At 35.4% G+C, this 16014-nt stretch overlaps 1 long non-coding RNA gene across 1 annotated transcript in view; it reads left to right on the top strand.

The window, feature by feature from the left end:
• Positions 1–16014, top strand: part of LOC141577916 (uncharacterized) — a 445824-nt gene that overhangs the window by 383761 nt on the left and 46049 nt on the right. The window lies entirely within an intron of this gene.

The raw sequence follows: 16014 nt of genomic DNA, 5'->3' as shown, positions 1-16014 counted from the left end.
TGAATCTGTGAAATCCAACATGTTATGTGCTTGCAAAATACAATACATAGGACAAACACTCCCCTTCCAAATGGGAGAAATAGAGAAGAAGAAAGGGGTAATAGGTCCCAAGCAAGTCTAAAACCTGAAGACCTGCTGGGGTGAAGGGGATCTCCCTTCCAGACACACCAGGACAGGTGTTACTTACAGTAGCACTCCCACTTCTCAGTACCAGTTTTCCATCTTAACTCATGTGGGCTGCTATGACAAAGTACCACAGAATGGGTAGTTTATAAACAACAGAAATTTACTTCTCACAGCTCTGGTGAGGGCCCTTTTCCAGGTTGCAGAATTCTTATTGTAGCCCCACATGGCAGAAGACACTAAGGAGTTCTTCGGGAGGTCTCTTTTATAAAAGCACTAATCTCATCATTAGGACCCCACTCTCGTGACTTAAGCACCTTCCGAAGTCTCTATCTCCTAATACTATCACATTGGGCATTAAGATTTCAACTTACGAATTTGGGGTAACACAAACATCCAGACCATAGCACACACACAAACTCAGATAAAACATCTTGGATTGTTTGAAAGTAAATATAACTCTCAATCCCCCAAAACTATTTAAATAGGAAGTCAGCTGTGAATTCTGGAGTACTCTCAGGAAGGTTGGTGATATGTTCATGGAAGATAATAGGCAAGGAAGAGCATCTCAGAGATAAATATGAAGTGTAATTAAGGAACATCCATTAGTCCCGGGGAAGAGAATCGGCCAAATGCCTGCTGAGCAGAATATCAGAACTGATAGGAACCAGTGTCTGTTTTGGTTTTCCCCTTCAATCTCCTTCCCAAGTGCAAGTTTTTATTGCAATTTTCCTATTTCTGTTCCATCACTCCATATCAGGCGCTGGGGAGAAAGACAACATATCTTTGAGTTAACAAATCATTAGACCTTAAAAGATGTGCATCCAGATCTCATGGCCTAATAGAAAGAACGGCATTTCTTCCAGAGATCTTGGACTTTGGCTTGATACGTGACTGGATGAGGTTTTAGTTTGTTTTACTTAATAAGGAGTGCATTTTGTGTCATTATGTATAGAAGGAGAAATGAATGGATGATTGGTGACCCCAAGGGAATACTGTGATAGAGAACAGCTGGTTGTTCAAGTTGTTCACCAAACCTGGCTCCTCTTCCTTCTAGAACAGAGGCATGATCCTTTTCCTGTCTTCTCTTGGGATTTGTTGTCACCTTAGTTTAAATTATGAACGTGGAAAATGGATGGAATGGATATATCTCACTTCTCCAATCACTAGGCAAATGGAGATGACTGTGTGGTTATATGAAAGGGCTGACTCACAGAGGGGGAAGAACCTTGATGACTATGAAGGACAGCATTCTTCTACCATCTCCCAGACTCCCCCAAAACCCCACACACTGATTGGACTTTACAAGAGAACAAATAGAATTTTCATTGTGTTCAATCTCTGAGATTTTGAAGCTAATAGATTACAACACCTTGTGCTACTTTAATTAATACATATTACCACATACACATTCTCATAATCACATGCAAAGCAATACTAAAATGGGAGAAAATATCACAGTTTTCACTGATATCTGACACCTCTGAGTGCAGAATACAACTTAATGAAGTAGAGAAGTTAATTCATATACCTAATATTAGCATCCACATTTATTAAGATCTGTATGCTAGGCATTTATTTGTACAACACTATTAAAATGAAAATTACTATTTGGACTGAGCTAGCCTCTGTAGATACATGAACAACACAGACAAAAAGCCTGATCTTATGGTGTCCATGTTTAATCTAGACATCATACAAGATGAAGTATATGTTTTTACTCTGTATATTACAAATGATTAAATAATAGCCACAGGGCTAAGTAATTTGCCCAAACTCACACAGATAAGGAAATGATTAAACTCACATTTCTTTGACTGAAGATTTCAGTAATTTAAGATGTCTGAATATTTCAAATTAAATTAAATACTGCCTTCTACTTGTCTAAAATTTTCCTCACTTATTATTTAGATGTGATCATATGGCCCATTGTGTAGATCCAGTCTTTAACATTACTCCACTATATTTGGTACAAAGATTTCTCATGTGAACTTGATCCATTTAAGTCAGAAAGTATAAACCACACTAGAAATCTTTTAAGAACTGAGAATAAAGGAACTCTCCTACACTGTTGATGGGAATATAAATTGGTGCAGCCACTATAGAGGACAGTGTGGAGGTTCCTTAAAATATTAAAAATAGAGTCACCATATGATCCAGCAACCCCACTCCTGGGCATATACCAGAGAAAACTCTATTCCAAAAAGATACTTGCACCCCAGTCTTCATAGCAACACTAATTACAATAGTCAAGACATGGAAACAACCTAAATGTCCATCAACAGATGAATGGATAAAGAAGATGTGGTATATATACATACAATGGAATACTACTCAGCCATAAAAAAGAATGACATAATGCCATTTGCAGCAACATGGATGGACCTGGAGATTATTATGTTAAGTGAAATAAGTCAGACAGAGAAAGATAAACATCATGTGATATCACTTGTATGTGGAATCTAAAAAAAGATACTACAAATCTTATTTACAAACCAAAAATAGATTCATGGACATAGAAAACAAACTATGGTTACCAAGGGGGAAAGGGTGAGGAGGGATAAATTAGGAGTTTGATATTAACAGATACATATTACTATATATAAAATAGATAAACAACAAGGACCTACTGTATAGCACAAAGAACTATATTCAATTTCTTATAACAACATATAATGGAAAAGAATCTAAAAAAAAAATGTATGTATATATATAACTGAATCACTTTCCTGTACACCTGAAACTAACATGTAAATCAACTTTACTTCAATAAGAAATAGAAATTCAAGGAAAAGAATTGAAAGTAGTTTTGATTTATGAATCATAAACATAATTTTTTATATTACCTTTGAGCAGTTGAAACGTTGACAAGTTATGGAGCACCCAGATAATTTCTGTATTTTCCCTTTCTGTTTCATATACGGTAAAAGTCTGGAACTGATTGTGAAGTTAAAGCATAACCAGGTACTAACATGTGCATTGGTAATCACTGGTAAATTCTTGCCTTTCACTGTTTACATATTACATGTTTTGAAATTGATTCCTTGTATTACTATAAAAATATTTCATTAATATTGTCTCCTACAGTAAGAAACTGATTGAATAATGTGGCAAGAATGCAAATAATAAATTAGGAAATAAAATCTTAATCAATTTTCCATTGTAATTCAAGTATGAATATGAGCAAATTAAAGATATTTTGTAGACTTTGGTTTCATGAAAGACTGTTGGTGAATGAAGTTTCCCTTTATCTTTCAGCTGCTTGTAGAAAGCTGTTAGACTTACTTCATACCCTTGTGTTAGATTTAACAAATAGTGCTCTGAACGAAGCACTCAGACTACAAATGAGAAGTTATTACTCCAGGAGCAACTTGATGAGTTTTGAGAACATCACACACCACTTTCTGTCTGTATCTCCAGAGAAAGTAATTAGTGAAGAGGTTGCTGGAATTATAATAATCTGTTATTGTGGTTATTTTAAAGATAAAACCTTGATGATTTTAGTTTCAGTTTGGTTGCAGTTATTTTTCAATGAACAGGTCAGAATGATGGACCCTAGAGTTTCAGCACTATTCATCATATTTCTTGCCACAAAATGAAAATATTCCCAGTAAAATGGTCCTCTAAAAAAAGAAAAGAATATGCCACTTAAGGGGACATTTAAATAATCTTTGATATTTTAAAGTCTTGGTTTCCAGTTAAGTGTTACATAAACAAAATTATATACACAAATAAAAAGAGTTTATTCTAGAGGTCATCTTAACTAAAATAAAACTGTATTTTATTAACCCACAGAAGGCATTCTTAAAGTATTATTTTGAAATAATATTCAGCTTGGTATATTTAAGTCAATTATTTATCATTCCATTCTGTATTAGTTTCCTATTATTATTACAATAAATTGCCACAAATTTAGTTCTTTAAGACAACACAGATTTATTATTTTATAATTCTGAAGGTCAGAAATCCAAACTGGATCACAGGGCTGTGTTTCTTCAGAGGAGAAACCATTTTCTTGGCTTTTCTAGTTTCTGCAGGCTGCCTGCATTCCTTGGCTTGTGGTCCTTAGGAACTCCTGCCTCTGCCTCCACTTTCATACTGCCTTCTTTCTTTTGTCATTTTTCTGGGCCTGCCCAGATAATCCAGAATAATCTCCTCATTTCAAGATGCTTAACTTAACCACATCTATTGAGTCTCTTTTGCAATATAAGGTAACATTTCATGAGTTCTAGGGATTAGGTCATGGATATCTTTAGGGACTGTTTTTTATATACCCTACCAAACATTTTTCCTGATATTTTTTGAGCACCAATTTTTATTTTTGTTTTTTATTGAAGTATAGCTGATTTACAATATTGTGTTCATTTCTGATGTACAGCAAAGTGATTCAGATATTTTTTTTTCACATTCTTTTCCATTATGGTTTATTATAAGATATTGAGTGTAGCTTCTTGTGCTATACAGTGGGACACTGTTGTTTACCTATTTTATATATGGTAGTTATATCTGCTAATCCCATAGTCCTAATTTATCCCTCCTGTCCCTTTCCTCTTTAGTAACCGTAAGTTTGTTTTCTATGTTTATAAGGTCTGTTTCTGTTTTGTAAACGAGATAATTTGTATCATATTTTAATTTCCGAAGATGAGTGATATCATACTGTCTTTCTCTATTTGACTTACTTCACTTAGTAAATAGTGTTGCTATGAACATTGGGGTGCATGTATTTTTTTGGAATAGAGTTTTCTCTGGATATATGCCCAGGAGTGGGATTTCTGGGATCATATGGTAAGTCTATCTCTAGTTTTTAAAGGAATCTCCATGCTGTTTTCCATAGTGGCTGCACCAAACTACATTCCTACCAACAGTGTAGGAGGGTTCCCTTTTCTCCACACCTCCACTAGCATTTAAATGTAGATATATTAATGATGGCCATTCTGACTGGGAGCACTGATTTTTTTTAAATGCATTATTTTTTTTAAATGCATTATTATTTAAGATGATACAAAGTTGAAAATAGAAAGAATAGTTGGAGAGATAATTCAGACCTTAGTAAGTATTACTACAGGTGCAGGAGAAATGTTACAGAAGTTCAAAAGAAGAACCTTGCACTTGTCAACTCATAACCAGAGTGTTTACACTATACTTTAGTCCCAGGAATCACATTCAGTTATAAAGGAAGAGTAGCACATTTAGATAAGAGAAATTAGAATTGTTATATAAATTTAAAAAATCAAATGGTGCAAAATGAAAAGAACTGAGAATATATAATTCATAAAAGGGGCTATGGTAACTACATTTAAACATTTGAGGAAATGTCATTTGGAAGTCGCAGTAGACTTGTTCTCGACAACTACAAAGACGGTTAGAACTATGATAGATAAATCATAGGAAGTCATATTGTTTTAGTCCATTTGGGCTGCTATTATGAAATATCATAGACTAGGTAGTTTATAAACAACAGACATTTATTTCTCACAATTCAGAAGGCTAAAAGTCCGAGATCAGCATGCCAGCATGGATGGGTGAGGGCCCTCTTCCAGGCTGCAGACTTCTCGTTGCAGCCTCTCATAGTGGAAGGGAGTTCTGTGGGTTTTTTTTTTTTATAGGAACATTGATCCCCCTCATGGAATCTCTATCTTCATGACCTAAGCACCTCCCAAAGCCCTCACCTCCTAATGCCATCACATTGGGCATTAGGATTTCAACACATGACTTCTGCAGGGGACACAAATACTCAGATCACAGCACAAACTTTAACTCAAAATAAACATACTTTCTAAAACCATCCATAAGAGGAATGGACTTCTTCAAGAAGAAGGAAATTGTTTTGAAATAAAACGGGATAACTATTTGGTCATATTATCATAAGGAAACTTCAAATGTTGAAAATGTGTCTGAACTAGATGACCCTGAGTTTCTGTTTTCTAAGATCTCCAGTTATGTGATCAAAAGAATTCTCAGAGGGAATTGTAATTGGGATTCGTATGGAAGAACCAGTAGGATTTAGAAATCTTTAACTCAGGAGAGGATACATCAAACTGAATGAAAAGCATGAGACAAAACAGAGCCAGGAAGGTGTGTTTGCTCTATAAATTCTCATATTGTCAGAGCACCCAGCTTGAGGTGAAGATGTGTGCACTGTAGTGTTCAGGCATGTCCAAAGAATGTCTGAAGAACTACTGGGCTAAGTCGGCTAAGTGTCTGTTGTTTATTCATCTGGGAGACCAGGAAAACTTCTGCACGGGGAATAAAAATATGGATTCTCTGAGGTGACTAAGACAATAGAAAAACAGATGTGAATTATTATTCCTTCAGCTATTCCTCTCAGATTTGTTGCACAATAATCTTAGGGGCTCCTTCCTGTGGAGTTTTGAGGAGGAGAAATGTCCTTTCCCCTTGTTCTATATTTCTGTGTGAGGTGGCATCAGTTGATGTAACATATTTGGTCATTCTTTACCTCTCTCCTCACCCTGCATAGGGGTTTGGAGGGAATGGGGAGGGATGGGGTGGGGGGAGTGGGAGAGTGGGTGGAAGAGAGCGAATTCTCTTGGTGAGGGAGATGAAGAATTAAACAAAGAAAGGGAGCCCAGCCTCCTCTTTTCTTCCCGTTTGTAATCGATCTCCCTCAGATGTCAGACACTCAGATCTGTTCCCCACACAAAAGGTTTTACATGGACAAGTCCCCACACGAGGAGGCCCATGGTTTACTGGCGCTGCTCTTGTCAGGCTGAGTAATTCTTAATTCTGGGGTTCAGTATTAAGAAACTTCTTGTTTCTATATATTTAAAAGCCAATTTCTTCAGCTGTACCTGTAATGAAAACATATTTGGGGCTCCCATGCTGCTTCTCAGTTGCTTCAGAATTCAAGAGCGAGGAAGAAGGGTTATTTAGGCCCCTTCAAACACCAGCAGTAATGAGGTCAGAGACATACTGATTTGTAACCATTAAATTTAATGCTTTGGGCAACTTGGAGGGTGTTAATCAAGTTTCTTAGATTATCCTTCTCATTTTGTTCTTATCTGAATCAAAAGGGTACAGTCATTGTTACCTACCTGGATGTTCTGGAATTACTGAGATTTTTAAGTATTTTTAATGTCTACACGTAAAAATATATACAGAACTTTTAATCAAAAGTTGATCCAATAAACAACCCAATGTCTTCAGCTATAGAATGGATAAGTAGCAGTGGAAAGGAGCAAACCATGGTTACATTCAAGTAACCTGGATGCATTTCAAAAATGTAATGTTAAGGAAGCAAGATCTGAAAATAAATACAGTATGTTTCAATTTGTAAAAAATATATAAAAAACTGACAAAACTAAATCATATTTTCTAAAAATGTCTATGAAGATACTAAAACTGCAAAGAAAAGCAAGGAAATCATTATAACATTCAGAATAACAATTCTTCGGGCAAATGAGGACATTGCAACTGAGAAGGGGCACATGGTGGGTGTGTAGGGTTTTGGTAGTGTTCTATTTCTTGACCTAGATGGTCATTACATGAAGGTATGTCTTCTTTTGATGCTCTCTCCTCACATTGCAGACACATATATTCTTATTCTCTCCTTCACTTAACTTTTATCCTTCTTAAATTCTCCCAGCCTACTATTCAGCTAGACCTACTGGAAATTACAATTTTCTCCTTCCTTTTTTGAGGGAGGAAGGAAGTTCATATCCACAGTCTCTTTCCTTTTTGCCAACAAAACCCATGTCTTCCTTTGTGACAGCAGCCTACATTGAAGAGCAGAAAGAAAAATGTCTTAGTGCTTTTGGTTTTCTTACTTTCCCCACCTTTCTCTCACCTTTGTCCATCCTTTTCTTGCTATCATCCTGTGTGCCTTTCTTTGAACTCTGGTTCATTTATTCCAGGAATTTCCTCCCAGAGTCCTAGAGTACCATTTAAAACTAAATCTTTATTATTTTTAAATAATGGAAATAGCTTCTTTTAGGGTTTATGCAGTTCAAGTATGAGAAAAAGATTAAATGAATTTATAAGCACATAAGACTAAAATCAAATTTTCTGCTGCATAAGAAGTAAACAAACTAAAAATCTCAGTACCTAGAAGATAACCAGGAAAAGCAAAGATGAAAATAAAATCCTACAACATTTTTTTTTCTTTTTTGCACAGTTTCAAGACCATGGTAACATGGCATAAGCACCTGGTTATAATATTATAATATGTTATATGATCATCAATATTAAATGAGTCCTTATAATAAAGAGACAAGTTATATTAGTTTTTATTATCTTTTGGATCATCTTTTGGATTTGAACTCCAAATGAGAAAGAAGCTGTAGGAGGTTTTTCCTAATGAGTCTTGATTAGGTGAGTAGGTGAGAAGTGCTGGAGAAGGTTGTAGATGTGTGTGTGTGTGTGAGAGAGAGAGAGAGTGAAAATGAGGGAAGACACAGCCTTCTACACACTGAAGATGACTAAATCTTTATATCCAGTCTAGATTTCTCTTCTTGGGTTCAAACGTTTGTACTCAGTTACTTACTAAATTTCTTCATGTGAATATCTGAGGCATTCAGATCCAACAGATTCAAAATTAAGCCTATATCAGTCATGAAACCTGTTTCTTATGTTCACCATCATCATTTCTCACGCGGATGTGCAACAACTTTCTCTCTTGGTCTGAGTCTCTAATTTTAGGCATTCAGTTCTTTTCTCATCTTGCCACCGGAATGATCCATCCATCCATCCTTCCTTCCTTCCTTCCTTCCTTCCTTCCTTCCTTCCTTCCTTCCTTCCTTCCTTCCTTCCTTCCTTCCTAATATGGAATTTATTACACAGCAAGACTAGATCCCTGCATATCAGCAAGATTGCTAGCTTCAGTGGGTCAGATGCAATCTGAGGTCTTTCCCAGATTACCAGTTTATGCAGATTTGAGAGGCTCCATAGCATCCAGTCTGGATTCCATGTTAAGGAAGAAGCCTTCTCCACTGGCACTGATGGCAAGACCAGAGAGTCTCACCAACATCGAGGTCCAGTACAGTCCAGCCAGTGACAGATCTGACAGATCACATTTTGTTTGGTTTGAGAAAATAACTTTGCAACCTCTTTTGTTAACTGTAACTTTCAAGGTATAAGAGTCACCAGAGAAACTAGTTTTAGGAGTATAGGTCAATGTCACCATCAAGGGGATACTGCACAAAATAGACTTCAGGAGTTGACCCTTCAAGGTATTGGAAAGAACAAGAACCTGAGCAGTGAGCTGGTATGTCCTTCATTTGCACAACCACCTGAGTGGGCTGGTTGGCAGTAACCAACATGTCTCCAAATATGAATCCAAGGAAAACTCCACCATCATATTGTGGTTGTATCAGAGTTCACTCCAGTTAGATTTTTATCCCAGATCCTGATGAAATTGGACAAATCCCCAACCTGGGTAGATCAGGAGAGGGTCCACACATGTTTGTAGCAAGACTTTAGATCCTCCGTCACAGTGAAGTCACTGACATTGAGATACATGGATATGAAGTCATTAGCATTGCTCTGTAAGAACTGGGGAAGATGGCTAGCTGAAATGTACACAGGAACATCTTTAATCAATATTGCTATTGCATAGCAAGTAGAGAATAGTCATATCAGACAAAACCATCTCAATTGTCAACTCAAAGTGTGAAATCCACACACTCTGGTAATGCCTGAAAGTCTAATTAAATATTGGGTTTTCCCTGGAAAAATTCAGCTGGCCCTGTGAACTGCTTTTCCCAGAAAGTAGTGTGGGGGGATGATCTTTCTGAACCACATATCTAATCATTTGATTTTTCTAAATTTTTAAGAAACAACTTACTGCCTCACGAATGAATTTTATTTTCCTTAAAATGCACCCCTCCAAACCCCTAAGCATCCTCATTGCTGCTTACCTCTCCAGGATCATCTACCTCATCCTTCCCACCTCCAGCAATCGCTAGCTGTACTAAACTGTAATTTGTCGAACTCTTCATGACCTGTAGCCTCCAGAATTTGAGAAGTTTTCCTCCCTCCACCTTCTTCATTGAGTTATTTAGTACCAACTCTTAAAATTTCACGTTGTGCTTCTGAAGAGCTTTTCTTAACTTCTAAATATAGATTAAATCAGTCTCTGTATTTTGCATTGTCATATTATGGACATTTTGGAACTTCACTTGAACTCTATAATTACAGAAAGCAGAGATGGTTGAGAAATCCCCCAATTCTTTACATTTCAGAGAAGTGTCTCTCTGCAAAGAACATGCTCTGGCATATTCCCAGATGAGTCCTACAGCCACCCTTTGTTAATGATTTTCTTGTTTACTTGCCTCTATAAAGCCTCACACTCCCTTCCTTTTAAGTTGTTCCTCAGTCATGCACACTCTCCCTACTGCAATAGCCTCAATAAATTCATCTTATTTATCTGGTGCCTCTTTTGCATTAAGCACTTCCTCTATAATGCATAGAACTTAGCATACAGCTAAATTGTGATTTCCTAATGTATGGTTTTTCACTCTACTAGACCAATATGTGAAAACAGAAACTATATATGTCTTTTTCTCTTATTAAAGAAACAAAGGTTTCTCGGGACAATGCTAACATCTGGTCTGGAGCAGGAATTGTATAAAAATATGTAGGAATTATACAAGATCTGACAAACAAGATGCCAAAGAAGTTATGGAAGATCACTGTGGTCATGTCACTAGGACTCAGAAGCCAACATGAAGAGGCTCCTAATTAGTCAAAAATGGGATTAATGGATTAATAGCTATCAAATATGTTTGTAATTTTCATATTGATATTCGAAAAGCCAAATAGGTTAAATTCTGTGGTATAAATCATTATGAGATCAATTAGCTAAAAATAACTATAAAATGATACCAAATCACCCAAAAGTTTAAAAAATTTTTTAGTACTAAGAAGCTATAATAGTCCTCTAAATAACCTATGAGGAATTTTAGTATCCCAGAGATACAGTTTTAATATTTCATTAATGAGTTTGCAGAACATGATTTTTACATTCCAAATGTAAATATACTAAAATGCAGCTATTTGTTAAATCAATAGTTTATTATAAGTGAAAGATTACTGAACACACTTAAAAGTATGTTAAATTTTTTTTACAAAGTTCGGATGAACATTGTATGTATCTTGTACAAGGCATGGCCACAAATGTAAAATTAAAATACTGCATTAAAAATTTGTTTAAAGATACTCAAAAGAAAGGTCATAGTGAACAAAATGATCTTGTTAAAACAGGTCTGCTAGAGCAGGTACAGTCAAAGTATCATCTAGCAATAACAGAGGCTGAAGATGAGATTAAAATCAGAAATTTCAAATTTGGCCTGTTGTTTATAATTAATAGTTTCAGAAATTATGTGGAGAATAATTCATCCAAACATGACCAGTCACTGAACATGACAGACTCCTAAGACTGGATGTCTAAAATGAGGCAAAGACAATTTTCTACTTCCTGGAATAGCTGCTAATATTATTTATAGTACACACACACACACACACACACACACACACACACACACACACACACGATACGGCTTACTAAGTGTTATGTAATACTTTAGTAAGTAAAAGAGAAAAAGGATACTTTGTTGTTATTTTCTAAAACCGTGTATCACCACTTCAATTTAAAACCCCTATAATTTAAAACCCCTATGTAATCAGACCCCTATACATGGAAGTCATAAATACTATCAATGCATTGTTACTATCTGAGATAGTACATAATATAAATGTATTATTTAATGTATATTCTTGAGTAATACAAGAAAATAACAAATAAGAATACATTTCTAAGTGTAAGATCTCAAAATTATATGAGCTATTTAAGTTAGTTTGTATTAATAAGAAGTAGAAATAGAAACAAAACATTTATAAAAACCAATTTATTTAGAAGTGAGATGATTGGTGATGCAGTTAATAACAATTTTTCAATGGCTTCCATGACTCAAAATACATTAACTGATTTATATTCTTTTGAAATAAATAGTAACACATGCTGGAAAGGTTATAATCTTACTAAAAGAGACCCGTTGAATATTAAACTCAAATTCTATGCCAGTGTTCCTTGAAGATGAACATCAAACACTTAGAAAACATACATTGCAAATTATTTATGGTTATAAACAGCATAACTAGTGCCACTTTTCCATTTCCGTCTCTTAAATCATGCTACTTAATTGATGATTCTGCTCCTATGATTTAGCGTACTCATCTGTTTTATGATTTATTCTTTCATGAAGATGTACTGAAAATAATTGTAAAAGATACAGATAGAATAGAGAGAGAGAGAGAGAGAGAATATTTTCTTTATCCATCCATCCTGTAGACAGTTAGCTCATTTCTATACCTTGGCTAATGTAAATAATGCTGCAGTGAACATGGGGGTGCAGATATCTCTTCAAAATACTGATTTCATTTCTTCTGGATATATACCTGAGTAGGACTGCTGCTTTAACCAGTAATTTTCTTCAATTTTCTGAAGAAACTCTATACTGTTTTCTACACTGTCTCTGGGAATGTAAAATGCCAATTCATCCTGAGTTAAAATTGTTCATGCTTATTGATTCTGGGCTTTCTGTTCCACTGGTTTGTTTCTGCATCAAATCCAGTGTTGTTTTCCCTAACATAGTCCTTTCTACGTGCTCTCGTGAAGCGTTCTGGTCATCTTACCCTATCACCTACCCTCACTGCATTGTAACTTTGTATTTCCCTTCTCCCGTATGTTCACCTTACACTTTAAGCTCCATGGGGCTAGGGACTATATCCATAGTGTGCACTCTGCCAGTGCCTGAGGCAGATTAGTCATAAAACGTGCTTATCAAATGTTAATATCTGAGAGGGAAAGACTCCTTAAGTCTGCCTTTCAAAATTTTATAAGGTATTTTGCATATTTTCAAAATTTGTATCATTTTTCTGATCGGACTACTCTGATTTCTTTTTTATTGTGTTGTTGGCAGGCTAATATTTCCAGGACAATATTAAATATTATTAGTGAGCATTTTTTCTGTTGTCCTAATTTTTACAGAAATGACTCTATGAAGTTTCATTATAAAGTTTTAGGTTGGTTCTTTGCTTGAGATAACTTTTTTTGTTATCATGTTATAACAGTCTTACTGTATTCTTTGTTTACATGAAACTTTTCCCAAATACGGACAGTTGGAACCAATGGACTCATTGTTTATTGTAAATATTTGAGGCTACTAAGGAAGCTGACACAGCCCTTTCTATGAAAATGTCTCTCTATCCTCCTAAAATGAAGGAAGGACAGTGAAAGTTTAGGAGAAGGTCAGTGTCGGTGTCTCTTTCTTTAAGGGAAGTAATCAGTGTGCTGCCAGCACACACTGATGCTCTGGTACTAAAGTTCACAAAGTGGAGTTTATTTTTTTTCTCCATTACAGGAAAACACGTATTTATTGAATCAATTGATCAGTCAATTAGTACTTACTGCCTAGGATGCTTCAAAGGCTGGGGAAATGTTGCCTATTTACAGATCAGTTATAAAATTACCATCATCCCAGAGCCTGTAATAACCTGCTAGTTTTCCTGTTTGTTTTAAGCTGAATATTACTAACTGGGACTCAGTAAATGTGGCCCTTTAATGATCATTTCTTGGGCTATAACGTGTTTTAAAAATCAGTAAATTTCCTGTGGGATGTACTTATATTACTTATTTATAAAAATTGGAAGACACTGGGATATATATTCTCTATGGCTTTAGTTGCCATGGTCCCCACCACCCCCTATTGTCCTTTCCCCATTCAATTTACCATTCATATCTTTAAAGGCATTTTGGTTTGTGACCTTTATAAGTCTTTATAAAAGTGGATTAATAACTCAGAATTTTTGAGCCAGGAGTAATGCTCCTAGTTATTTGGAGATGATTTTGCCTGAAGTAGATAAATATCAACATTTTTGTACGAGAGAGTATTCAAATTATAATTACTTCTAAATATACATTCTGAATTCCAGTCTTACTCCCAATAAATGGGCAGCAGAAACAATTTTTATCACTGGTGAATGCTCAGAGCCAGGTAGAACATAATTGCTTTCCATTCTACAAAGTTATGTGTTTAAAAACTATTTTCCTGTACGTCTTTCTCAAACTGAACAGAAGACAATGTGTCTGGCTCATTTTTAATATCATATGTAGTGCTTGGCATGAGGACTTGGGCAGATTATAGATATTCAATAAATATTTGTTACATAATATATAAAAGAAATGATCCATTCCATGATTGGCAGTAGCAGAAAAAGTATTTGAGGGTTAATCAGCTTCAATTATTTCCAAAAGCACTTATCAACATGTTTGTAACTTTCTCATCATTATCAGAAGAACAAAGTAAAACTTACAAATGGTTGAAAAAAAACTGTACAGATATGATTTGCAGAAAAAATACATTTTTTAGTTCTTGAGCAATCATTTTTCATTGTAAAAACACATTAAGAAAAAAAATGAAACTGCTTTTAAAAGAGTTACATAAGAAACTGATACTTGGGACTGATTGGCCAGTTAAGTGTTTTCAAATTTGTCAGCTTTTGAGCTCTTGAAAAGCTGATTACATCCAAAATAAAGATGCCAACTCCAGGCTGATAGAACTAGATCACTTTATTGAGGGATTAAAAGCTGTTTTAAGCAAGTACTTCAAGAAAAACCAAGGAAAGAGACATTCAAATAGGAGTTCCAGAACTAATCATTTTAGTCTTATCTTTAACTTTCCTACTTATGAATGGATTGCTAAATAAATACTTTTGCCTCTTGAAGTTCTTTATTTTACTATGAATATCCCAACTGGTAGAAAGTAAATTCTGTGAAAAAATAGCCCATGCAAATGTTGTTCCTCACTTTGGCACAGATTAATTTTTGCAAATTTAGTTAGTTATGCTAAGGTTGTCTTCCAGTTATTCTTAAACTTGGCTGTGAAGCAGAATCACCTGGGGAGATTAATTTTTTAAAAATTACTCGTCTGGGTCCCATTCTTGGGCATTCAGATTTGATTGATCTGAGGTGCATCTTGGGCCTGGGAATTTTCTTTTTCTAACTGTTCCAGGTTATTTAAGCCTATAGCAGTTTGAGAGCCACTGTTCTAGCCCATAATTCTTAAAATTCCATTAATATCCCAGTATATCTAATTTTTTCTCACTTGCAGATGAAAAAAAAAAAGCCTTCTTTGCTTCAGATTCCATGGAATAAAAAACATAAATATACAGTTTTACAGCAAGAACTGTCCAGGTAAAGATCGTTTTAAGCCTCATGTTAGCAATACCTATTTACATTTTCTTGACTAACCCATTTCTTTCAACCTCTTGAGAGACAGAGAAGGAGAGAGATCTATTCATCCTGCCATTTCCAAAAACCCATGGTTATATATCCTGAATATATCTATAGCCTCTGGTCTCATATATTATTTGACGCTATACATTTTTTCCCACTCAAAACAACCACATCAACAAAAGGCAAATGTTCCTTTCTTTCTTGCTCTAGGCATTACATTGCTGAACTTTCAACACCTTGTGTCACAATCACCACTACATCTAACCTCAAATATGCTTTTTACGAGCTTCTATTGAATTGAAAAAGCACTTTAAGCACTTTGAGACTGTCTCTCACTGAGAAACAAGAGGCCCCAAATGATCAGAGAATAAAAACTCTTCAATATATCAGACGTTTCATCCTCATGCCTGGTGTCCCTCATGTGAGCACTGATAGCATCATAGTGCCCCTATGACCAATGTTCAGATTTGAATAAGATTGAACATGATATGAACTACACCTCTGTGTTAAGACGACGGGGCCCTCTTTTTATTTTGAAACTCACTTTTACCAGGCGGAATGGATTCCAATAATGTTATTCTGAAGTGAGACATCATTCTAGAGCAATGATTCTCTAAGTGACACCCCCAAACAGAAACATC

This window comes from Camelus bactrianus, chromosome 6 (genome assembly GCF_048773025.1).
Source record: "Camelus bactrianus isolate YW-2024 breed Bactrian camel chromosome 6, ASM4877302v1, whole genome shotgun sequence".
In the NCBI taxonomy this organism is placed as follows: domain Eukaryota; kingdom Metazoa; phylum Chordata; class Mammalia; order Artiodactyla; family Camelidae; genus Camelus; species Camelus bactrianus.
Note: the sequence above shows the minus strand (reverse complement) of the source record. Positions and strands in the feature narration are given on the sequence as shown.